We start from the raw sequence: 27,274 nt of genomic DNA, 5'->3' as shown, positions 1-27,274 counted from the left end.
TTAATTATTTTAGATAAAATCTCTAATATAGGCCAGATAAAGAGAAATTGTTGTTAGGTGTGTGGATTATAGAAGTGCATATATTTCCATATGTGAACTTTTGGATTGGAATTGCCCATGTAAATGAAATAAAGAACACTTATGTACATTTCTTGTGGACTAAACCACTTGAAAAAGGACTTAATAAATGTAAAAACAATTTGAGGGGCCAAGGCTGTAAGTATGTATAGAAAACATAACAGATTACACAAAAGAGCCTTTAGCTCCTTATTTGTACATTCTTTACAGTTGATAGTTAACAGCGCAGTTAAAAAATTATTTTTGACAGCAATACATTCTCTGTCTTTCAAGAATTAACCCACTGGTTTTTTACTTCAGTCAAACAGTGAATTGTATTTAAAACACATTTACTAAAAATTAAAAAAACTTAAAAACCTTTGTCAAATATGTGATTGGGAAGAAAATTGATAACATCACGTCATTAAAATCTAAATTAGAGGAAGTGTGTTGTGCATTTTTAGAAATTGCCAATGCTGTTGCTGCTGCTGCTGCTGCTAAGTTGCTTCAGTCATGTCTGACTCTGTGTGACCCCATAGACGGCAGCCCACCAGGCTCCCCCGTCCCTGGGATTCTCCAGGCAAGAACACTGGAGTGGATTGCCATTTCCTTCTCCAGTGCATGAAAGGGAAAAGTGAAAGTGAAGTCGCTCAGTCGTGTCCGACTCTTCGCGACCCCACGGACTGCAGCCTACCAGGCTCCTCTGCCCATGGGATTTTCCAGGCAAGAGTACTGGAGTGGGGTGCCATTGCCTTCTCCAGCCAATGATGTTAAAAATACCTAAACATATAGATGGTGCTTCCCACGTGCTTCCCACTAGTGATAAAGAACCTGCTTGCCAATGCAGGAGATACAAGAGATGTGGTGTAGGGGTCTTTGATCCCTGAGTGGGGAAAATCTCCTGGAGAAGGGCATGGCAACCCACTCCAGTATTCTTGCCTGGGAAAATCCCATGCTCAGAGGAGTCTGGTGGGCTATAGTCCATAGGGTCCACAGATTAGGACATAACTGAGCACACACACACAAGTAAACATATAGATATATTGATAGTATAGATGAATAAAGAATAATAACATGGAATATGAATATAGTAAATTATAATAATGCATATTATTAAATTATAATAATAATGCAGAATAATGGTTTGTAGTAATGATATCATAATCATTGCTAGTTCTTCATAATAATAACTTATGCTTCTCATTTTAAAAAGTTTTCAGTGTCAAAAGACTTTTCTTATCATAGCCATCCTCAAGTCCTCGCTCAGGGGTTTGCAAAAGGGTTAGACAGTAAACATTTTAGACTTTATGGGCCATTTGGTCTCTGTTCAGTTACTCAGCTCTACTGCTGCAGAGTAAAAGTTGCTATTTGTTGTTCAGTCGCTAAGTTGTGTCCGACTCCTTGTGAGCCGATGGACTGCAGCACACCAGGTTTCCCTGTCTTTCGCCATCTCCAGGAATTTGCTCAAACTTATGTCCATTGAATTAGTGATGCCATCCAACCATCTCGTCCTCTGTCATCCCCTTCTCCTCCTGCCTTCAATCTTTCCCAGCATCAAGGTCTCTTCAAATGAGTCAGCTCTCTGCATGAGGTGGCCAAAGGATTGGAGTTTCAGCTTCAACATCAGTCCTTCCAATGAACTCCCAGGACTGGTTGGATCTCCTTGCAGTCCAAGGGACTCTCAAGAGTCTTCTCCAACACCACAGTTTGAAAGCATCAGTTCTTTGGTGCTCAGACTTCTTTATGGTCCAGTTCTCACATGGGTACAAGACTATTGGAAAAACCATAAAAGTTGCTATAGACAATACAAAGCAAATGAGCAGGACTATGTTCCAGTAAAATTTTATTGGTGGATGCTGATATTCTAATTTCATAAAACTTTCAGGTGTCATGCTATACTGCTAACATTTTTTCCTATCATTTAAAAATGCAAAAACAATTCTTAACTTATGGACTGTATAAAACATATGGGTGGGTCAGACTTGGCCCTGGAGCCATTGTTAGCAGACCTCTGTTCTAGATGATGTATTTACTTTGAAATCTGTAGAAATGAGTTAATACAAAAACCTAAAATTTTACAACTGAAATTGAGTGATGAACATGCTAACCTAGTGATGGGATATCATCACGCAGCATTAACTTACTGCACGCAGTTCCAGGTACATATCTGGCTCCCAGTTTATGTTTATCTCTGTCAGTATTAGTGCCAGTGGAGAATTTATTATCATATTGAAAAAAATTTATTAAACATGCTTTAAGGTCTACAACGGAGAAGGCAATGGCAACCCACTCCAGTACTCTTGCCTGGAAAATCCCATGGGAGGAGCTTGGTAGGCTGCAGTCCATGGGGTCGCTAAGAGTCGGACATGACTGAGCGACTTCACTTTCACTTTTCACTTCCATGCATTGGAGAAGGAAAGGGCGACCCACTCCAGTGTTCTTGCCTGGAGAATCCCAGAGATGGGGGAGCCTGGTGGGCTGCCGTCTGTGGGGTCGCACAGAGTCGGACAGGACTGAAGTGACTCAGCAGCAGTAGCAACAGGGTCTACAACATTAAAAAAAACTGTATTCGAGCTCAGCCACCATTTCTACAGAATGAGACATAGTTACAAATAAATATCAAAATTGCTATAACAAGTTTCTTTGCCAGGGAAGAAGGATGTGTAATTATTTTAGACAAATTACTACATTAGAATTAATTGTAATTCTTTTTTTTTTTTTTTACTGTGTTTCAATTTTGAATTTTTAACTTTATGTTCAGGAGTTTGACTTGTGAATTGGATAAAGAATGACTTTACACCTATTGCGTTTGTTATAACAGAAGTGAACATGATGAAAAGAGAAAGTGTTAGTCACTCAGTCGTGTCCAACTCTTTGAGACCCCATGGACTGTAGCCCACAAGGCTCCTCTGTCCATGGAATTCTCTAAGCAAGAATACTGGAGTGAGTAGCCATTCCCTTCTTGAGGGGATCTTCCCAACCCAGGGATCAAACCTGGGTTTCCTGCATTGCAGGCAGAGTCTTTACCTTCTGAGTCGCCAGGGAAGCCCAATAAACACTACACTACCTTTACAACTTTCACATCTCTTCTTTCTGAGGAAGAGATTTAAAAAGGAAAAAACAAAACAAAAACAAAAACAAAACTTCTGTGGATGTCTTGTGTGGACCAATGGAAGCCAGTCCTTGGCAGGGATGGAGAGCTGCATCCAGAACGGTCCTAAAGGAGAGGTTTCACAAAGATGCACAAGGCATGGCTCCTGGCCTTAGGACACTTCTGGGATAGTCTGAAGATGTGTGTTTTGCAGTCCTAACATTTATTTTAAGGCATTCCTCCCTGTTACTTTCTTCCATTGTTGTACTGCAGTGCAGTCCAGGGTTTTACTTACAAACAAAACCAGCAATGTAAAATTTACCCTAAGAGCAATAAAGCAAAAAATGGATGAAAAAATAGAAGCCACTCTGTCAGTATGCTGTGATGTGTAAAAGTTTACATTGTGTGAGTTTTTGTTGTTTATTCTACCTCCTGTCGTTAATCACACATGGTAGAGTCCAGGAGCTTCACAGACTGTGCTGGGATTAGCCTACTGTCTTAAGGACAAAGATTAGTTAGGTTGACAACTGGTTATTTTTGACAAGACCTGTCAGCTCTATGATCAACAAAAATGTAAACTGAAGAGGTCTTTAGGTACAAAAAGAAATTCCTCAAAGCTGAAGCTCATTGACTTTTAGAAAAAAATACGAAATCCTCTAGAATTGTAGAGTCAAACAAAACTTTTTAAAGAAATAAGCCTTGAAACTCGTGGAGGCTGTTTGAAGGTAAAAGAAGAGCTGTTTATGAGCCAATGATGAAAGTGTGTGAAGGGCCACAGGTATTTTGCAATACACATCTGGAGATCTCATTAGAGTTTGAAAGCACCTTGAGGAAAAGTAGTTCTTTTAAAGCAGGAAAGGTTGGCTGAGCTTGCGTGGAGTAAGTCACAGCTGGAAGCAAGGATCTGAGGGAAGTTCTTGCCCTGGTGGTAGTGTGTAGACTGATAGGAGTCAGTCTTACACGTCAATCTAGTTATTGGTTCTTATTATAAACCTTTTAAAATCATGACTATATAAAAGGTAAAGACCCAGGGAAACCATGCCTTTTACACCTTTTATATGTTCTTGGCATTTCCCTGTCTATTTGGAAAGTTTTTCTGTTTCAGAATTTGTATGATAAATAGTTCAGTGATACAGTATCCAGTCTGACATTGTTTATTGATATGTATCTTTTTTCTCCATTCTGGGTAAATTCATTTTCAAATAATATGATGAACTTGTTGACCCTCACAGGACAAAAAGACAAAGCTATACGAAGTATGCTAGATGCTACTTGGCTTTCTTCCTACAGAAATGGCATAAGCTACCCTTAAAATATGATCCTCTGTAGAAAATTCCATGTAATTGCAAAAGGAGATGCTGAAATAAAACTAAGAGCTGAAATAGAAAAAATGAAAAATTAATAAAACAGCATTTAAGGGACTTCCCTGGTTGTCCAGTGCTTAAGATTTCACCTTCACCTGCAGAGGTCTCGGGTTCGATCCTTGGTTGTGGAACTAAGATCCTGCATGTGTGTGAAAGTGAAAGTCACTCAGTCATGTCTGACTCTTTGTGACCCCATGGACTATACAGTCCCTGGAATTCTCTAGGCCAGAATACTGGAGTGGGTACCCTTTCCCTTCCCCATAGGATCTTCCTAACCCAGGGATCAAACCCAGGGATCGAACCCATTGTGGGTGGATTCTTTACCAGCTATGCTGCAAGGGAAGTCCAAGAATACTGGAGTGGGTAGCCTATCCTGTCTCCAGCAGATCTTCCCAACCCAGGAATCAAACCAGGGTCTCCTGCGTTGCAGGCAGATTCTTCACCACCTGAGCTATCAGGGAAGCCCTGAATGTGTGTGGCACAGACAAAAGATGAAAAGCCAAAAGAGGCATTCCCATTAAAAAAAAAAATCAACATTTAAAATCAAAGTTATTTCTTCAAAATAATGAATAAATTAGTAAACTACTGACATGATTTATTTAAAAAACTTGTTCAACTTGATAAGAAAGGAGTAAATTTAGTTAAAATCAGGAATGCAAAAGATCATTGAGAACCTGTTTTAAATAATTTCTGTTTTATTATTTCTAGTTTATACTAATATATTAATGATCATATGATTAATTATAAAAATAATGTAACTCAAATAAGCACTAGAAATAAGGAACATAAACTGACTATTCAGAGAGGAAGAAACAGAAAAATGTTACTATGTGATTTAAAATTGGTATTCCCAAACACTATGAAACTATGCAATTCCAAATTTCCAAAAATAGATTCTTTAGAAGATGAATTTTTCTAAAATATGTTGCCTAATTTATTTAATAGGGCAAATATAGCTTTGAATTTAAATGTAAGAATACTATAAACTGTAAAAGAAAAAAGTAAACATAGGCAAATATTACAGAGAAGGCAATGGCACCCACTCCAGTACTCTTGCCTGGAAAATCCCATGGACGGAGGAGCCTGGTAGGCTGCAGTCCATGGGGACGCTAGGAGTCGGACATGACTCGGTGACTTCACTTTCACTTTTCACTTTTCTGCACTGGAGAAGGAAGTGGCAACCCACTCCAGTGTTCTTGCCTGGAGAATCCCAGGGACGGGGGAGCCTGGTGGGCTGCCATCTATGGGGTCGCACAGAGTTGGACACAACTGAAGCGACTTAGCAGCAGCAGCAGCAGCAGCAGCAGCACGCAAATGTTAAATATAAACTACAGGAAACCTAGCAAGCAAAATACAGTCATACAGCAGATGAATAATATGCTCCAGTCAAAAAGGGCTACTGCAACAAAGTGATGACTCTGTGTCACAAAGATACCGCTTCTCAGATTAACAGGAAAGAAAACAAAAGCCCTCAATGTAAGTTAAATTGATTCCAAGAAGTTATTCAGTGAAATGTGCTGTCTTTTCTTGATTCAGTCACATAACTAAACTGTTAAAATTTTTATTTATTTAAAATTTACTTAAAGTCATTAAAATGGTTTTTAATACTATACGTTTAGAATGAATAAGTATTACATTCATTTATGGAATTCTAAAACTTGAATCAGGAATAGGATGAGGATAGAGTGCTATTTAGCATAACACTTGAAATGCTGGTATTAGCTCTTTGAGATGAAAATGAGGTCAGACATATAAATAAAGACAAAAATATTTTAGAAATGATTTTTTTTAATGAAAGTAATAAATTACAAAAGTCAAAAAATTATGAAAATAACTGACACTATTAGAAGTTACAAATGAATTTAGCAAATTTTCAGAATATAAGAAAGCTCTAAAAGTATTGTGCATTAATTACTATCTAGTTATTATTTATTATTGTAGATAAAAACATACACACTCCATAATAAGGAAAAGATTTACTAGAGCCCCATCCCACCTAGATGAAGGGCATTTCTCCTATTCTATCTAGCCCTTACAGCCTTCCTTTCTCCCGTCCTTATGTTGATATAAAGAAATACTTGAATAAGTATGTAAATGGGGATAAAGAGACACATCTGTCTTACACAAGAATTCCAAATAATTACTGTAGCTACTTTATCTTCCAAGAAGAAGACTCTGACTCCTCTGGCCTTAAGTGTAGGCTATGCATAGTGACTTCCTCCCCAAAACTACAGGATGGAAAGGGAGAAAATGATAACTTAAATTAAAAAAATTTTTTTTAATTTAATTGGAAGATAATTACTTTAAAATATTGTGATGGTTTTTGCCAGACATCAGCATGAATCAGCCATGGGTATACATGTTTTCTGCCATCCTGAACTCCCCTCCCGTCTCCCTCCCCACCCTATCTCTTTGGGTTTCCCAGAGTGCTGGCTTTGGGTGCCCTTCTTCATGCATCGAACTTGCACTGGTCATCTAGAAAACGATGATTTTAGCGTGGAGAATCTCCCTGACAAACCCTGCCTCATCCAGGCGGCCACAGTCAGTGCAACCAGTGAGGTCAGGGTGATAGTATGCACTCTTGATAGGATGCTGTGAAATGGCATTTTACGTCTGTGGTCTGGTTCCCCCAAACCCAAAACATGAATGTAGTATGAGAAAAAAAAAAAATCAGAAAAATCCCAACTGACAGATGTATTCATCTGCCTGGGCTGCCCTAACAAAATACCATAAACTGGGCAGCTGAAACAACAGGAATTGATTTTCTTACATTCTGGAGGTTGGAGTCTGAGCTCGGGGTGCCTGCATGGCCAGGTTCTGGACAGGCTCTCTTCTCGGTTTGCAGACGGCGCCTCCATGCTGTGTCCTCACACAGTGGAGAGAGCTCTGCTGTGTCTTTCCCTTTCTATGGGGTGTCAGCCCTGTTGGATTAGGACTCATATGACCTCATTTAACTTTTATTATCTCCTCCTCTTAGGTCACAGTCACAATTGAGGGTTAAGGCTTCAATACATGGATTCTGGGAAGATACCATCCAGTCCATTGCAAGGGACTATTCTACAAACTACCTGACCAATACTTCTCAAAGGTATTAAGGCTATCAAAAATCAGGTCAGCCTGAGAAACTGTTACAGTCAAAAAGAAGTCTAAGGATACATGATGACAAATGCAATCTGATGTCCTGGATGGGATCCTGGAACAGAAAAAGACATCAGGTAAAACTTAGAGGTAAGTAAACTGTGGACTTTGGTTGATAATAATGATTTGATCGTGGTTCATTATTTGCAACCTATGTACCATGTTGATATATTAGAATAGTGGAACAGGCATATGGGAACTCCGTGCCATCTCTGTAATTTCCTGGTAGAACATCTAAAACTGTTCTAAAAATAAACTTACTATGTTAATTATTATTATAATAAAAATTAAAGCTTATTATAATTTTATGTTAGAACACCTAAAACTCTAAAAATAAAGCTTATTATTAAAAAACTTTCTGCCATTGGATTAAAAAGAGAAAACATAATTACATTGAAATTTTAGGGGAATTCACAAACTAAGAGAATGAAAGATTATATATCAGGAATACTAGAACAGTAGAGAATGGCATCACTAATCACTAAATGTAATACAGGGATAACTGGTGACTGGTATAGAGAAGAGCTGAATTATTGACAAAGGCACCAAATATTACAGTGAGAAACTCCAGATTTTATCACTGGGTGAAGGAGATCAACCCTGGGAGTTCTTTGGAAGGAATGATGCTAAAGCGGAAACTCCAGTACTTTGGCCGCCTCATGCGAAGAGTTGACTCATTGGAAAAGACTCTGATGCTGGGAGGGATTGGGGGCAGGAGGAGAAGGGGACGACAGAGGATGAGATGGCTGGATGGCATCACTGACTCGATGGACGTGAGTCTGAGTGAACTCCGGGAGTTGGTGATGGACAGGGAGGCCTGGCGTGCTGCAATTCATGGGGTTGCAAAGAGTCGGACACGACTGAGTGACTGAACTGAACTGAACTGAAGGCGCTAAATGGATAAAGAAGATCCTACTATATAGCATAGGGAACTATAGTCAATATTCTGTGATAAGCCATGATAGAAAAAGAATAGAAAAAAGAATGTATATATACATATATGTGTGTGTATGTGTATATACACCCATGTATATATAAATATACATATATAACTGAATCACTTTATAGGAGAAATTAATACAGCATTGTAGATCAGCTATACTTCAATTTAAAAAAAGTAAGGCATTAAAAGGCAGAAAAGACAGGCGACACTTAACTCTCCTTTAATTGTTGGTTTTTTAAAAACTGATCCTGATTTACATGATATACTTTCCCTTCGCCTAATATCCTAGTTCTGTTTATATTCTGACATTATTATATTATGTGTGTTCCTGTGTAAACTTTCTCTACTACCTTTGGGAACAAGCTAGGAAATTGATAATTGGATAATAAATCCCAGCTATTGAAGAAACAAGACTATCATGATAGATAAAATGAAAGATTCCAATATGGGTCTGCCTTTTTTCTGACCTATTCCGAGCTAATTTTTCTGACAAACCACACAACAACCCACATAGAGGTAAGAGCTAGGGACTGAGCAGTTCACTTCGGGCTGGTCCAGATCCACTCTCAGTATGATCCCCTCTGATTCCTCCATAGCAATCCGACCTCAGTCAACCCAGCCGTCTCAGTGTGTGTGCAGATTGGCCAGCTTCAGTGGCTCTCCCAGACTCTCTGTCATCATGAACTGTACGTGTGCCTGTCTGCCTGTTCAGCACTGCCCTATGGACAACCCTGTTGGCTACGATCAGCTCTGCCAGACTCTGCCTGTATCCCCAAACCTGGACCTCAGACAAGGAGATTTAAATATATAAAGCTAAAAAAGTTCCTCTGTCCATGGAATTCTCCAGGCCAGATTACTCAAGTGGGTAGCTGCTCTCTTCTCAAGGGGATCTTCCCAACCCAGGGATTGAACCCAGGTCTCCAGCATTGCAGGTGGATTCCTAATTGCCCGAGCCACCAGGGAAGCTGCTATATAATAATAGGATGAAATTTCAAAGAAAACAACAGAATAACAAAATAATAGATAAATTTGTTAGAAAAATACATGTACTGTGTATTTGTTGTTGTTCGTTTGCTAAGTTGTGTCCAGCTGTTTGAAACTCCACAGACTGCAGCACCCCAGGCTGCCATGTCCTTCATTATCTCGTGGGGTTTGTTCAGACTCATGTCCATTGTGTTGATGATGCCATCCAGCCATCTCGTCCTCTGTTACCCCTTTCTCCTCCTGCCTTCAATCTTTCCCAGCATCAGGGTCTTTTCCAATGAGTTGGCTCTTTGCATCAGGTGGGCAAAGTATTGGAGCTTCAGCTTTAGCATCAGTCCTTCCAACGAATATTCAGGGTTGATTTCTTTTAGGGTTGACTGGCTTGATCTCCTTGCAGTCCAAGGGATTCTCAAGAGTCTTCTCCAGCACCATAGTTCAAAAGCATCAATTCTTCAGCACTCAGCCTTCTTTATGGTCCAACTCTCATATCCATACATGTCAGGCAGTCAGTTCAGTTGCTCAGTTGTGTCTGACTCTTTTCGACCCCATGGATTGCAGAAAGCCAGGCTTCCCTGCCCATCACCAACTCCTGGAGCTTACTCAAACTCATGTCCATTGAATTGGTGATGCCATCCAACCATCTCATCCTCTGTCATCCCCTTCTCCTCCTGCCTTAAATCTTTCCTAGCATCAGAGTCTTTTCCAATGAGTCAGTTCTTCGCATCAGGTGGCCAAAGAATTGGAGTTTCAGCTTCAGCGTCAGTCCTTCCAAAGAATATTCAAGACTGATTTCCTATAGGATGGACTGGTTGGATTGCCTTGCTGTCTAATGGACTCTCAAGAGTTTTCTCTAACATCACAGTTCAAAAGCATCAGTTCTTCAGTGCTCAGCTTTCTTTATAGTCCAACTCGCACATCCATACATGACTACTGGAAGAACCATAGCTTTGACTAGACAGACCTTTGTTGGCAAAGTAACGTCTCTGCTTTTTAATATGTTGTCTAGGTTGGTCATAGCTTTTCTTCCAAGGAGCAAGCGTCTTTTAATTTCATGGCTGCAGTCACCATCTGCAGTGATTTTGGAGTCCAAGAAAATAGAGTCTCTCACTGTTTCCACCCTTTCCCCATCTATTTTCCATGACATGATGATACTAGATGCCATGATCTTCATTTTTTGAATGTTGACTTTAAGCCAGCTTTTACATTCTCTTCTTTCACCTTCATCAAGAGGCTTTTCAGTTCCTCTTTCACTTTCTGTCATTAGGGTGGTATCATCTGCATATCTGAGAGTCTTGAGGTTATTGATATTTCTTCTTGATTCCACCTTGTGATTCACCCAGCCTAGCATTTCACATGATGTACTCTGCATGTAAATTAAATGAGTGGAGTGACAATATACAGACTTGACATACTCCTTTCCCAATTTTGAACCAGTCTGTTTTTCCAAGTCTAGTTCTAACTATTGCTTCTTGACCTGCATACAGGTTTCTCAGGAGGCAGTAAGGTGCTCTGGTATCCCCATCTCTTTAAGAATTTTCCACAGTTTGTTGTGATCCACACAGTGAAAGGCTTTAGCATAGTCAATGAAGCAGAAGTAGATTTTTTTTGGAATTCCCTTGCTTTTCCTAAGATCCAACAGATATTGGCAATTAAAATATAATTTGAAAGTTGTAGAGGTGCTATATAAATTTATATATAAATGTGTCATACCAATGTTGTTGTTGTCTAGTCACTAAGTCATGTCCGACTCTTTGTGACCCCATGGACCGTTTCTCTCCAGGCTCCTCTGAACATGGGATTTCCCAGGCAAGAATAATGGAGTCAGTTGCCATTTCCTTCTCAAAGGGATCTTCCTGATGCAGGGATTGAACCCATCTCTCCTGCATTGGGAGGTGGATTCTTTACTGCTGAGCCACCAGGGAAGCCCAGGTGCCATTATATACCTATTTAAATATCATAAATCAATAACAATAGCAGAAAACCAGTGGCGGTTGGTGGGCACAATCATAAAGAGCTACCAGCATTGTAAATTGCTTTAGTCTTTTTGGAGAATAGTCTGGCATACGTTAAAGAAAAAAAGCTTTAACACTATTTCTTTGTTTTCATGTTGCGGTTCTGCTTCTAGGACTCTACCCATGGTGGTGGTGTTCAGACCAGGCTCTGGGGAGTTCTAGAGGAAAAGAGGGTGGGGGAGCTTAGGGTTTAGAGATTTTCTTTTGCTACTGCTCATGTGTTGTGTATGTGGGAGTGTTTTAAATTAAAATTTGGGTAAACAAAGTGTTTGGACGAAGCTAAAATTTAGTTGAAGCTAGTGCTCTATGGAGGTATCGTTCAAGAGAAAAATGTAAATTACATGACAATATTAAAAATAACTCAGTTTAAAATAGGAGAAAATAAGTGTGTGTTCAGTCACTCAGTCGTGTCTGACTCTTTGCGACTGCATGGACTGTAACCCACCAGGTTCCTCTCAGGTCTATGGGATTCTCCAGGCAGGAATAATGGAGTGGGTTGACATTCCCTTCTCCAGGAGATCTTCCAGACCCAGGGATCGAACCTGGGTTTCCTGCGTTGCAGGCAGATTCTTTACTGTCTGAGCCATCAGGGAAGCCCCAAAATAAGACACAAAGCCAAAAGCCAAAAGCCAAAAAAAAAAAAAAAAAAAAAAAAGGCTAATAGCAATAGTATCACAAAACAGCACCAAATAGTTATTCCAAGACACAAAAAAGGCAAGTATGGGGCCTATTTAGGCAGAAAGGAATATTAAATAAAGTGAAGAAAAGTCAGAATACAAAACAATGCATGCATGATACAGTGACATAAAAATGTCCTCATGTATGAACAGTGACAGAAGTTGGAAGATAATATAGAGAAAATATAAATAGAGCTTTTAGTCCCCTTTTTCCTATAAAATGATCAAGTGCAAACTTAAAAAATTATTCTTTACGTATATAGGAGAATATGGGATATTTCACCCAAACTTTCTTAGATGAGTGATCCAATTAAAATTATCATAATATACTTCTGTACAAGGGCAATATACCTGCTTCTGTACATTTCTGTAGAACTAATTAGGGATCTCGGAGCATGTTGGTTGAATCAGCTTGGCATTGTAAACCAGGTTCTTCACACATTCACAAGCATTAACAACAAAGTGATGAATCTTTTCCGTGTGGGAGCATTTTAGCATTTCAAAGTCAACATCCAGCGAAAAAAATACACAGATGTATATGCAGCTGGAGAACAGTCCTATTTTTATTTTCTTGTTCTGGTAATGACATTTACATTCTCAGTTTTTGTCTGAATTGGGTTGTTGGTCTCCGTCATGGTCCTGATGAACCACAATTTTAAGGTCTTCAGAGGAGGACACATGGTGACAAATTAATCTGACATTTGAAAATGATGAAATGCAGTGGAAAAAAAAAACACCCCACTCAAGATAAAATAGTGAATGTTGTGATGAGATAACAGAGTAATGGTGATAGAGGGCAAGGTTCAGTGAGAAACCTCTTTTAAACTAGGAGTCTAAAAACTCCATACGACAAGATGATTGGCAAATGCTTGGTGGGGAGACAAATCTGGAAAGGCACTTTATAGAAAGGAACTGAGGTGTAGTCTGAGGACTTCATTCCCAGATTTAAGGTGGCTTAGACAGTAAAGAATCTGCCTGCAATGCTGAAGACCGGGGTTCGATCCCTGGATCAGGAAGATTCCCTGAAGAAGGGAATAGCAACCCACTCCAGTACTCTTGCCTGGAAAATCCCATGGACGGAGGAACCTGGTGGGCTTCAGTCCATGGGGTCGCTAAGAATCAGACACGACTGAGTGACTTCACTTTCACTTTTCACTTTCCTGCATTGGAGAAGGAAATGGCAACCCACTCCAGGGTTCTTGCTTGGAGAATCCCAGGGACGGTGGAGCCTGGTGGGTTGCCGTCTATGGGGTCGCACAGAGTTGGACACGACTGACGCGACTTAGCAGCAGTAGCAGTAGATGGTAAAGAATCTGCCTGCAATGCGGAAGACCAGATTCAATCCCTGGATCAGGAAGATTCCCTGGTCTCCGCCCATATCAGCCTGAAGGTGCCCGATCTCGTCTGATCTCGGAAGGAAGATTCCCTGAAGAAGGGAATAGCAGCCCACTCCAGTATCCCTGAGTGAAGAATTCCATGGACAGAGGAGCCTGGCGGGCTACAGCCCGTGCGGTCGCAAAGAGTTGGACACGACTGAGTGATTAACACAATAACAACACGGATAGAAAAGGGAAGATTCAGGTGAAAGCTGCTGGCAGAGACTGTGGACTCTTGGAGAAGGAAGAAAGAAATGTTGTTCATTCGTTCACTTTCTGTCTCTAGGATCCGCAGTGAATTACCTAACTTCTCTGTGCTTTGGTTTCTTCTTTTATAAATGGACAAAATGACTCTACCTATCTGACAGAGTTATGAGGATTAAATGAGGTTGTACAGTCCAGGCATGAAGTATGTTCTCAATAAGTGTTAGCTGTTGTTACTTTTGGCAGAAATGGGGATTGCAGGAGTTTGCTAATGACTGAAAAATTCCATCATAAAATTTAGAGCTCTCCAGATAATCTGGGTTACAGAAAACCTCACAGTCTGCTGAATGGGGGCTACATTCCTACTTGTTAGGGCATGCAAGAGATTGGTGGAACACAACCAAGCTGTTTAAATTGCAGAAGTCAAGTTCACTGAGATGCAAAGGCTGGCTACAGACATAATTCTCTGCATGTAGCATCTGAAAAGAGTCTCAGTTATGATTTATGAGGGCCCTGGTTAGGTCTTGGTTCTGACCACAGTGACTTGCAATAAAAATGAACCCAAAGCACATGGCTGGCCATTTGATCTGCTGATAATGTTGTTTTGCTAAAGCTAGGGAGGGGAGGGATATAGGAGGGGAAGGAAAGAGGACTGCTACCATTTTTTTCCTTAACTTTGGAAAGAAAGCAAAGCAAAACAGAGAAATATATGTCCAAAGATTTTAAAAAATCCTTAAAAGAAAAAAAAAAGAAAAATAGGAAATAATTTTTTGGCTAGCAGTTTTAATTCAACCCTAAAGTTCCTGCCCACATTCTAATCTTGGACAGTAAATTTGACAATTGGGAAACTCATAATGAGACCAGTGGTCAGACTCTTGGCCGAGCCCATTAGAACCCTTCCATGACACCTGAATTCTTTTTAGCATTTATTTCTTTTCTTCTTATGATAGTCTTTATCCAGAGTCCTTCATCTGGCAATGTTAAGCTTCTTCTTCTTTTTTTTTTTTAATTATTATTTGTTTATTTTGCTGAGCCGGGCCTTAGTTGCAGCATGTGGTTCCCTGACCAGGAATAGAACCCAAGCTGCTGAACCACCAGCCAAGTCCCAAGCTGCTTCTTCATATGATTTTATTCATCCTATTTTTCATAGCTCCATTAATCCTTTTCTGAGGCTCTATGTCCTAGTGACTCTTCAAAAATAATCATTCCTCTTATGTACATTGAAATGATTTACCTCAGTATCTTAAAAATTTTCTGTTTTTTTTTTTCACTTCTAGAATATCCAGCCCCTCTGTCACATCCTGCAGTCCAGATACAGAGAGTCCCACAGATGTCAACTTCTCCATGGAGCCTTTCACTCACCACCTCCTGACCTTCCCCCAGTGAAGGAATAGCTGGAATTCCCCAGAGCAGTGGTCCCCAACCTTTTTGGTACAAAGGATCAATTTTGTGAAAGATAGTTTTTCTGTGGACAGGGTGGAGGATGGTTTCGGGATGATTCAAGTGTGTTGCATTTACGATGCACTTTATTTCTATTATTATTACATCAGATCCACCTCAGATCATCAGGCATTAGATTCTGGCGGGTGGGGACTCCTGTCCTAGAGCAATAAACTGTAACTAGTTTTCTGGCATTGACCTCCTCCTGTGTGTTTAAATTCTTTGTGTTTATCTTCTCTCCCTTACTACGCTATTAAGCAGGCTGAGGGGTAGAAAAGAAAGAAAGAGCTAAGTCGTGTCCAACTCTTGTGACCTATGGACTGTAGCCTGCCAGGATCCGCTGTCCATGGGATTTTCCAAGTAAGGATACTATTTCCTTCTCCATGGGATTTTCCTGACCCAGGAATTGATCCCAGGTCTCCAACCTTGCAGGAAGATTCTTACTGACTGAGCTACATGGGAAGCTCCATGACTTAATTATCAATATTTGATGAATGAATAAATCTTTTAGTTAAAACAATGCCTAACTTATATTTACTGTATAAGGTATCAAGCAAAGTAAAATAAAGGGACATGGTGTCATATGTGCAAGCCCCTTAAAAAGAAATCATCCATTGATTGTATACAGATGTCAAGATCTACTGAATAACAGAGATTTTATAAGTAAAAGGAAGTACAACTTTTATAGATTTTATTATTCTATGTGCAAATAATACTGTGTTTCCACTTAGGTTTTCCATTTATAGTTTCTCTTTATTCAGAAAAAAGACTGGAAAGCTGTAGCTTCATACTTCTGCCATTAACTTTTTGCATCATCCTGGGTAGATGATGATAGCGAAATATGTTTAGTATAGAAAATCCAGTCACTTCTCTCCACCCTTGCTGGTATGAGCCGCTTCCATCTTCTCCTTCTGGAATGCTGCAGGCACCTGCTACTGGGCTCCACTGCTGGTGAAGAGCCTGCTAGGCTTTGTCCCTTCCTAACACAGTCGCTGAGAGATCCCTCCCCAGGGAGAATCAGGTCATGTCACCCTGTTGAGTCACTCCCATGACTCCTCATTTCACTCTAAGAAAAACCAAGATCCTGCTCATGTCTTTAGGGCTCCTCTTGATCTTTCTGTTCCCTGCTTCCCCTGAGACTTCTTCTCCTGCTACTCTCCCCATGAAGCTCCATCCGCATCAGCTCTCTGGCTCTTTCCTCAAGTGGCCTTGCCTTTGCCCACCTTAGAGACTGGGAGCTGGCTGTCCCTCTGCCCTCAAATGCTTTTCCCCAAACATATGAATGGTTAGTCTCCCCACTCCTTCAGGTCTTTGCTCCAAAGTCACCTTCTTGTGAGGTTATTCTTTTTGAAAAATTTGTTTGTATCTATTTGGCCACACCAGGTCTTAGTTATGGCACTTGGGATCGTTAGTCTTCATTGCGACATGCGGGATCTTTGGTTATGGCATCTGAACTCAGTTGTGGCATGTGGGATCGAGTTCCCTGACCAGGGACTGAACCTGGGCCCCCTGCATGGAGAGCACGGAGTCTTAGCCACTGGGCCACCAGAGAAATTGCTTATGTGGTCATTCTTGAACAACTTATTTGAAATTGCAAGCACGGCCCCTTGTCCTGTCCCAGCTGTCTGGGGGTCCCTTCCCCCCTTGCTCTATTTTATTCCCTAGCATGTGTCACTTATTATTTTTAAATGACTGTATCGCTTATTTAGTATTTTATTGCTTCTTGTTTGTTTCTCCCTCTAATTCTTAAGCTCCATGTACATTCACTGATACATCCCCACTGTCTACTGTGCTTGATGCAGAGCAGATGCTCTTAATATGTGTTAAAGGAAAAGAAGAGCCCTTATAATGTGCCTCACAGCAACTCTCTGATGTGAATATTTTTATAACCCCCATTTTAAGTTGAGGGAACTGAGGTTTTTAAGGGTTAAAATGCACAAGGTCACATAGGTAGTCAGAGGCAGAATTAGAATGCAAATCTAGGTGATCTGACTTCAGATACTGTCCTGTCCCTGTCCTTAGCTCCACTGGGCCTCAGCCTTTTTGATGTTTATTTTTAAACTTGTTTCTTAAAATTTATTTTACTATAGTTGATTTACAGTGTTGTGTTAATTTCTGCTGTACAGCAAAGTGACTCAGTTTTTATATATATATATATTTCTTTTTCATATTCTTGTCCATTAGGATTTATTATAGGATATTAACTATAGTTCTCTGTGCGATACAGTAGGACCTTATTGTTTATTCTCACATTCATTTTAATCAACATTATTATCACTCATAATTTTAAGAGTCAAAAAGCCCTACACAATCAGTAATGAAAAATGATTTCCTTGTTCCCTTTCCCTCCCCCTCCCCAGAAGCAAACACTGATAACCCAAAGCTGATTTTTGGTTTTGGTATTTTCCTCCATATTCCTGAATAATATGCTACTATTTCTACTCTGTGATTTTTCCCTCCAGTTTTAGACATTATCTATTGACTTTTCATGTTGCAAGATGACGATTTTAGCCCTTTTCCCTCCCCTTCCTTCACACACACATGTACACACACACTATATTTATATTTTTTTCCTAACCCCCTGACCTCCCAATATAGTTATATGATATATTTAGTTAGAATCAACAGGAAAGGTTATGTTGTTATTGCCTCTGTAATTTATTCATAGATGAATTATATGCCTGTGCTGTGTTTTCCTTCTTTGCATATCTTTCTGTAGTCCCTGGAGTTGTCTTGTTTGAAATTTGCTTTTTTAAAATAATAAATTATACTTAGCATGTTTGAACACCAAGGCCTTCACCACTTTAAAAAACGTTGAGTCCTTGAATATCTTTAATATTTGTATTCTGTCCTGACACTTGAATGATGATGTGGCTGCTAATAGAAATTTAGGCTGGAACTAATTTTCCTTCAGAATTTTGAAAGCATTACTCCATTAATTACTAGCATTTGCCTGCTTTTATGTCATTTGTGGCTGTTTTGCTCTCAGATTCCTTCATAGTTGACTTTTTTTTTTTTCCTTTCTCTGAAACTGCGGTTGCTCTTCTCTTTATACCCAGGGTTCTAAAAAGGCTGAGTGATGTCTCTGGTGTGGCTCTGTTTTACCAACATGCTAGACACTCAGACCCATGTTCTTCAACTCTAGGAGTTTTTCAATTGATGATTTTTCTCCCTCTATTTTTTCCCCCCTCTCTTTCAAGAAACCTAGTATTCTAATATTAGAGTTTCAGAATTTGCACCACTTCTCTTATCCTTTCTATTGTATTTTCCTTTTGCTGTACTTTCTAGAGATATTTTCACCCTCATTATCCAACTACTAAACTACTGAGTTTGTTTTTTTTTTCTTTAATTTGGCTGTGCCAAGTCTTAGTTGTGGCGTGTAGGATCTGTGTAGCGGATGTGCAATCTTTAGTTGTGGCACGCAGGATCTAGTTCCCTGTATTGGGATCGAAAGCTGAGCCCCTGCACTGGGAGTGCAGAATCTTAGCCCCTGGACCATCAGGAGAGTCCCTAACCTAGTGAGTTTATTTTCACTTACTTGTTCAGTTGCTGTGTCATGTCCGACTTTTGCAATCTCATGGACCACAGCACGCCAGGCCTCCCTGTCCTTCACCATCTCCCAGAGTCCGCCCAAGTTCATGTCCATTGAGTTGGTGATGTTATCTAACCATTTCATCCTCTGCCGCCCTCTTCTCCTTTTGCCTTCAATCTTTCCACTCAGGTCAGAGTACAAATTCTCCCATTTACCTGGGAGGGAAGTTGAGAATATTTTCCGAGGGGAAGTGGACTGCTGGCCTCCTGAAGGAAGCATTTGGACTTCTGCGTCTAGCTCTCACGTGGACCATAGGAGGATTGCAGTAACACACAAGGCGGGAGCTGTCCACAAGAGCCAGGTGAGTGGATACTATTCATCATACTGGAACTGGAAGCCAGGGCAGGTCTAGGAATAGATTCCCTGGCAGGCATATCTACTTGAGATGCTTAACTGGAGATCCTTCCATTTCTTCTGATTAATGATTGTATTAGATCCAGATTCTGGCAAAGGTTTTAACCTGAAAATGCATCAAGAAGCCTTAACTTTGAGTATGGAGTTGCAAGAACTGGGAGCCTGAAGGAGCATTAGCGTGTTCATTTCTCTGACTTGGACACCGTGCTTCAGAATGCTCCTCCCCACTCCCTTCTGGTTTCAGGGACATTGATAGGATTACTGCTGAAAATCTGTAATGTGCTTTCCCAGTTATTTCAAGTGAGGTCTCTCCCCCACCTCTCTGTCCTGCTAATAAAATAGAGTGACTCTCTAAAATGATGGAGTTTGCTGCCAATAAAATGAAACAGGTTTGTAGACCTCAAGGAAGTCGCGAGGTAAATATTTACACATACAACTGAATTTTCTGAGTGTTGTTGTGTCCTTGATCTTTGTGGAATGCTGCAACTTTTTGCTCACAGTTTAGTATATCGTGGAGATGTGAAAGTGGGCAGATGTTTGGTTCCTAAGAGAGTGCCTCGCTGCTGGGCCTTATGCCAGTTGGCCTGGTGGTTACGTCTCACTTGCTGGATTTTGGTCCCATGTCTCACTCTTATTATATTTTTTCATTCTGAAAGCCTTAGAGATTTGGATTGCTTCTATTCCTTTTTTTTTTCCTCCCAGGACTGGTTGCTGAGTAAGATGCTATCTTCCAATCTTGCTCTTTACTTATTGTCACCAAAAAAAATGCACATGGGTTCTTTTCATTTAAAAAATTTATGGCTGATCCCTTCTTGTTTGGGGGATGGGCCCACTCAGCCAATCTGTAATAAATTCAGTAGTTCATTTCTATTTAGAAGCTGAATAAGCATTATGTGGATTTGTGTTTGCTAAGTGAATGAAAATATTTGCAAAATTGATAATTGTCATCTGACATGTTGTCAGATGTCTGTAGGTTCCCCTGGAGGCTTCCTGCCAGTTGCTTCTTCCACCTTTCCTTAAAATCTCTTTGACTTGGGCCCCTGAAAATTGTTGATTCCCTGGTTCATGTCTTCCTGTTTTTTTTCAAGTTTGCTGGTAACACTTTCTCTAGAGCAGTGCTTTTCAAACTTGAGCATGCAAAAAATTACCTGGAGAGCTGGTGGAACCACAAATTCCTGGAGCCAGTTCTGGGATGACCCTGATGCCATTGGGCCAAGGTCCACACTGGTCTATAGCATTAAGAATTGGTGCTGGACTTCTGTGGTGGTTCAGTGCTTAAAGACTTTGCCTTCTCATGCAGGGGGTGTAGGTTTGATCTCTGATCAGGGAACTAAGGTACCACATGCCGGGGGGCCAAAAAACATAAAACAGAAGCAATATTGTAGCAAATTCCGTAAAGACTTTAAAAATGGGCCACATCAAAACAAAAAAAAATTCAAAAAAGAGTTGAAAGATAATTGCTTTACAGAATTTTGCTGTTTTCTGTCAAACCTCAGTATAAATCAGCCATAGGTATACATATATCCCCTCCCTTTTGAACCTCCCTCCCACCTTCCTCCCCATCCCATCCCCGTAGGCTGACACAGAGCCCCTGTTTCAGTTTCCTGAGCCATACTGCAAATTCCCGTTGGCTATCTATTTTACATATGATAGTGTAAGTTTCCATGTTATTCTTTCCATACATCTCACCCTCTCCACCCGTCAATAAAAAATAAATAAATTAGAAAAAGAGAAAGTTTGATGTATAAAAACACATTTAATAAATGATTCCTTGAGGAATTAAAAAAAAAAGAATTGAAAAATAATTGGGGTTCTGATGGAGGATAGACAGGCTTCTTCACCAATTTCCTAAGCTACTGTTTGGGCCTAAGCTTTGCAAAATCTTTGCGACAGAGGCCAAGTGGAGCTGATTTGTAGTATAATGTTTCTCTCCAGCAGTACAGCCAGGTTCCCTTCCCCTTGGCTAAGGAAAGGGAAGAGAACTCCGTTACAGAGGATATAATCTATGTACACTCTAGGCTGGGTACCGTCAGATATTTCTTTGGATGTTCATAAGAACTTGTGGCATCGATAGGGCTGGTCTCATTTCATAGAGAAGTTCAGTAACTTACTTCTCTATCACCAAGCCAGGAATCAGGGAACCAAACTGTAACCCACGCTGTGTACTAATCCCCAGAAAGCACTGTCCTCCTGACCCAAAGCCACCTGCCTGTGTTGAACTTCTCCCTAAAGGTTCTCTTTCAATTCAGAGGAGCACCTTCAAGGAGACTAGTAACTGTTCAGCAAAGAACTTGTTCAGACAGAGCGCCTGCTCTCCTCCTAAGAGTCTCTGTGATTCACTCAGTTGCCCTCTGCCCTCATGAAAATGCTCTGCAGAATTACAGATCAGCAATGCCAGAAATAGCTCATTTCCAAAACATAGTTACAGACAGTTTCTACCGACAGAAGAAAGTGATTTTCTAATACGCCTACAGGAGAAATTAGGTTAAATCTAGTGAAAATCAGGAGATAGGTCTAATGAAATGTGTCTTCCTTGCAATTTTATGTGTTCCTTGCAATTCTTCCTTTATTTACTTTATATTAGATGATTCTATGAGGATAAATTTGCATTTACTCATAAAAGTGCATGTAATTGCTATTATTATTTTGGTGAACGGAGTAGTATTCAGACAAAGATAAGAGATTGTTCCAACTTATTAAGGCTGTCACAAGTCATGATTTATTTGGAGCTTGTTTGTGTTCTGACATAGTAAGCTATGGGCTTTCTGTGTCCAGGGACTGAATTTGAGGCAGTATTTTTCAGCTTCTTTAGCTTCCAGGAGGTCTTTGCTATTTTTGATTTAGGGAGATAGGTGATAATCTTCCCAATGTTCTCTGTTTCAATCACTGCAAGAATTGAGAAAAAAAGTTGCTGTTTGAGCCTCTCATTCTCTCCTCTCCCTTGCAAATCCCTTCCTTATTCTCCCTCCAGTTTTTGGGTCAAGTGTAAACTTCATAAGGCTCACAACATCATTGGAGGAGCCACTCCAGTATTCTCCATGCAGCCCACTCCAGTATTCTTGCCTGGACAATCCCATGGGCAGAGGAGCCTGGCGGGCTGCAGTCCTTGGGGTTGCCAAGAGTAGGACACAGCTGAGCACACGTGCACGCACGTCACCAGCCTAGACTATTGCCTGGCCATGGAATTAGAGAAGGTCTAGTTTCAAGAGGCTGAGGATTTTGGCTCCCCAGGCCTACTTTTGTCATATGTTTATGAACTGGGGCAAGTTACTTCTCTTCACTGGGTCTTACTTTTGTTATCTGTAAAGTGAACGGATTGTGCTAAAGATTTCTAAGATTTAAAGTTACACGAAACTAAAATTGCTATAGAGACATTTAAATTTCATTTTGAATAAACCAGTCATTCGCATCGTGACAACTTCCTGGTAAAAAAATTTTTTTCAGACTATAGTGAGCTCATCAACTTCAAAATCAACTTCAAAACAAAAACAAAAAAACAACCTAAACAGATATTTCTCCAAAGAAGACATACAGATGGCCAATAAACGTGAAAAAATGCTCTATGTTGCTCGTTATTAGAGAAATGAAAATCAAAACTACAAAAGTATCACCTCACACCAGTCAAAATAGCCATCATCAAAAAATATACAAACAATAAATGCTGGAGGTGATGTGGAGAAATGGGCATCCTCTTGCACAGTTGGTGGGAATGTAAACTGATAGAGCCACGGTGGAGAAGGGCATGGAGGTTCCTTAAAAAGCTAGGAATAAAACTACCATGTGACCCAGCAATTCCACTGCTGGGCACATACCCTGAGAAAACCATAAGTCAAAAAGCCACATGTACTCCAGTGTTCATTGCAATACTATTTACAATAGCCAGGATGTGAAAGCAACATAGATGTCCAACAACAGATGAATAGGTAAAGAATATACAATATACAACGGAATATTCCCCAGCCATAAAAAGGAATGAATTTGAGTCAGTTGTATTGAGGTAGATGAACCTAGAGCCAGAAAGTAAGTAAGTCAGAAAGAGAAAAATAAATATTGTATATTGATGCATGTAAATATATGGAATATAGAAAAATGGTTACTGGTGAACTGATTTGCAGGGCAGGAACAGAGTCGCAGACATAGAGAGCAGACGTGTGGACACAGTGGGGGAAGGAGGGGTTGGGATGAATTGAGAGAGTAGCATTGAAACATATATTGCTGTTGAAATAGATAGCTTGTGGGCAGTTGCTGTACAATGCAGGGAGCTCAACTCTGTGCTCCGTGATGACCTAGAGGGGTGGGATGGGGTGGGGATAGGAGGGAGGCTCAAGAGGGAGGGGACATATATATACCTGTGGCTGATTCGCATTGTTGTATAGCAGAAACCAACACAACATGGTAAAGCAATTATCCTCCAATTAAAAATTTAAAAACATTAAAAAAAAAAAACCCAGACCCTTTTAGGTAGTTAATTCAAGTATTCTAGTCTGTCTCTTAATTATTAAGTGTTTGGGTGGAATAATGGAATACTGGAGAAATTGGTTCTTATATTTCTCACTTAAAAGCATTGCTATCAGGATGTGAAAGCTTTGCCATTTGCTGGTGTCGAGAAAAAAGTTATCAGTGCTTTCAGGCAGTTTCTTCAAATCAAAATCTAAAGTGTCAGGGAATCAGACCATAGGACCACTTTGTGGTTCAGCTGTGCCTTTAGGCACCACTTTCAAAAGAGAACCTGGAGATGAAGGCAAAAGGAACTCTGAATGTAGGGTGGGGAAAATTGGGAAGAGCTGAACAACCTGCAGAAATCAAACATATGATTTCTATCTTTCCATGAGATCAGATAAGCTCAGGACTTTTTCTAGGCCATTCCAAACTTGGACAGTAAGTAAAGGATGATTATTTGGAGAGGTGCTTCCAGGGCCTCTTTTAATATGATGGCTGGATGGGGGCCTTCCTGATGCTGGGGACCAGATAGGATTCCTGTGAACTTCCCAGAGTTCTGTGCTGTCACCTGCCTCCTGAAGGGGGACAGAGTGGTCCAGTCTGCATGGAAAGCCCATTAGTATCCAGGTCAGTTTAGAGTTAAAAAAAAGACTGGGTGCTCTACAATGTGAATTTCTGAATATTTCACCACATTTCATTTAAGTCCACGTGACTGCTACTAGATCCAGAAAAGTCCTCTTGAGGAGCCTGGGCTGGCATCAGTGAGAACCTCTCCCTTGGTCCTAACTTAACGTCTCTGGAAGAAGACTGAGATTTGGGTTAGAAAACTGGACGCTTGGCTGAGTCCAGGAGTGCCGGTGAAGAATGGCAGAATGTGCTCAGGTGTCAGACTTCCTATGAGATCCAGGAGGCAGGGCTTTGATCAGAGGACATTTTCAAAGGAGCGCTCAATGTTATTTTAAGGAGCGCCAGAAATTCAAAGCAAAGTTAGTGAACATATGGCAGAGCACAACCCAAGCTGATGGGATGAAAGGAGAGAAGGAAACAGAGATTGGTCAAGATTGAGTATCACTGACAAAGAAAGAGGAAGAGAGGGTCAAGGAAAGGAGACCCACCCAAAGGCTGGCTGCTGTTCTGGTTGGATCTTATTCACCCACCCAGGCATTGGGCAGCTCTGGGAAACCACCTCTGAGAGGGTATTTTAAAAAATGTTTTGTGGAGATATAATTCACATGCCATATCTTTTGTTGATTTAAAGTGTACAGTTCAATGATTTTTAAATGATATTCACAGGGTTGGGCCACCATCAGCACAATCCAAGTTGAGAATATTCTCATCACCCAAAAAAGAAAGAAACCCCATATGCATAGCAGTCACTTGCCCTTACCTTTCCCATCTCCACTCACCCCTAGCCCTGGACAAACCCTAATCTACCTTTTGTCTTTATAGATCTGCCTATTCTGCACATTTCATATAAATATGGTCTTTTGGTGACTAGCTTCTTTCACTGATGGGGTCATTGAAATCCTATTTTCTCTACAGAATCTATGTTCCTCTTAAAATAAGTGTATGTATACTTATTACTGAATTTAGAGTACTTTTCCCACTTATAAAGTATGTATATATGGAAGTGGCCTTGTTAAGACAATGCTATAGTAAATGGAGAATTATATTGATCTCTAGTTTAAAAAATTCTCAAGTGAAGTATGTATGTGCATGCATGCATGTTAAGTCACTTCAGTCGTGTGTGACTCTATGCGACTCTATGGACTGTAGCCCACCAGGCTCCTCTGTCCATGGGGTTCTCCAGGTAAGAATACTGGAGTGGGTTGTGATTCCCTTCTCCAGAGGATCTTCCCGACCCAGGGATCAAGCCCACGTCTCTTTTGTCTCCTGCATTGGCAGACAGGTTCTTTACCACTAGCACCACCTGGGAAGCCCGAAAGTATGTACGGATAGCATTAAATGAATTTGTTCTTTTTTGGATGGTTCCTATCACGGAGAGCTTCGATATAATTATGACTGAACATACATGCCATTATTATCTGAAGGGTAGGAGATGTAGGTGATTAGTCTAACGTGTACAGATCCTGTGACCTATGCTAGGTAGAAGAACAACAGCACAGCAACAAAAACCCTCCAAGTCTCTGATATCCATTTGTTTGTTTTGTCTCTTATTTTGTTCGGTTATCTGAACTTTTTGGTTGTTTGATTCCTGGAAAGAAGCTTTATAGTAAGTTAGGGGAGAAGCATCTGACAATAGTGTGTAAAAGGAGAGATAAAAATATTGGCTTTTCTATCAACTGGGTCTTTGAGTGTGGAGTTTTGAGCTGAGTGAATCCTATTTCCTATTTCCTGTATCCATCTGCCTCCTCAAGCAGAAATCGTATCTCAGTTGAATCTTTTCTTTTTTTGGAAATGGACAGGCAAAGGAAGGCAAGACTGGGAATTTGCTTCAGAAAAATTATTCTGCCTACTTAGTAATATGGCTTAACTCATGCAAACTTGATATACGTCCAAAAAAACAAATACACAATCAAACAAAAGGACCTGGCAAAAATCTTGCTCTAGCAAAAAAAAAAAAAAAAAAAAAATGTTTACTTTGTAAGTGAAGGCCATTTAATTAATGAACTGTTAGCTACAGGAAACACTGGCCTGAGAAAAGCAAAATATGAGGATAGTGATGAGGCATTTAACACCAGAACAGTCCTGAGATATGACTTGGTACCAGAGTGTAAAAGGGAGAAGATTTAAATGCTGGGAAAGTCATTGTCCCCTGGGATCAACCCCATCTGTTTAAGCCATAACTTTTTCGGTTATGCCTTTCCTTCCTTTGTATCCTTGAGAGATAAATCATGCCTTTGTTGTTAATGAGAACAGCTGGATGCTTGTGACTAAGGGGTCAGCCTGCAGGAAGCATTGTTGATATTGGATCATCATTTCCTGCAGAGAGAAGAGTGGCTTATGTGGAGAATCTTCTTTTCTACATACATTTGCTAAATGCCTGTTCATGTATTTTGCGAAGAGCTCCCACGAGAATTTTTTAATGTGGCATCTTGGGTTTCTCTGCCGATTCTGGCCATGAACCTTTGCATGTACTCATATCTTATTGATACATGCCAAGAGCAAGCTGCCTGACACAGAAGAGAACTAAGAATAAGTTCCGAATGGGTCCTGAATGACAGCACAATCTGGAATTCACTGTTCCTTAGTCTCACTAGCTTAATTTCTTCAAAGAGTGTTCAGTTCCTTTATGAGCAATGCTTAGAACCCAACTGCCATGGTCCAGGATGCAATCCTTGTTTTTTTACTGAAGATTCAGCGATGGAGCATCTCAGATTTCAGTGATGCTCTGAAGCATAAAGCGTCTGCTCTGAATGCTCTCGGATTCTCAGTCAGCTTTTTTCTCTATCTGCTTTGTTCACATTACATCTACACATGATTACCATGTGTACAATCAGCTGCCAGATGCTGACTCGCCCAGGGTCCTGGGAACATACCCGCCTCGTTTTGATCTCTCTTTATTCACTGTTTGTACAATTTCCTTTCAGACTTGAGTTTAATGAACCTTTCCCTTTCCTGGCTTTATGATCTCCTTTCTT

This window comes from Bubalus bubalis, chromosome 17, assembly GCF_019923935.1.
Source record: "Bubalus bubalis isolate 160015118507 breed Murrah chromosome 17, NDDB_SH_1, whole genome shotgun sequence".
NCBI lineage: Eukaryota > Metazoa > Chordata > Mammalia > Artiodactyla > Bovidae > Bubalus > Bubalus bubalis.
Note: the sequence above shows the minus strand (reverse complement) of the source record.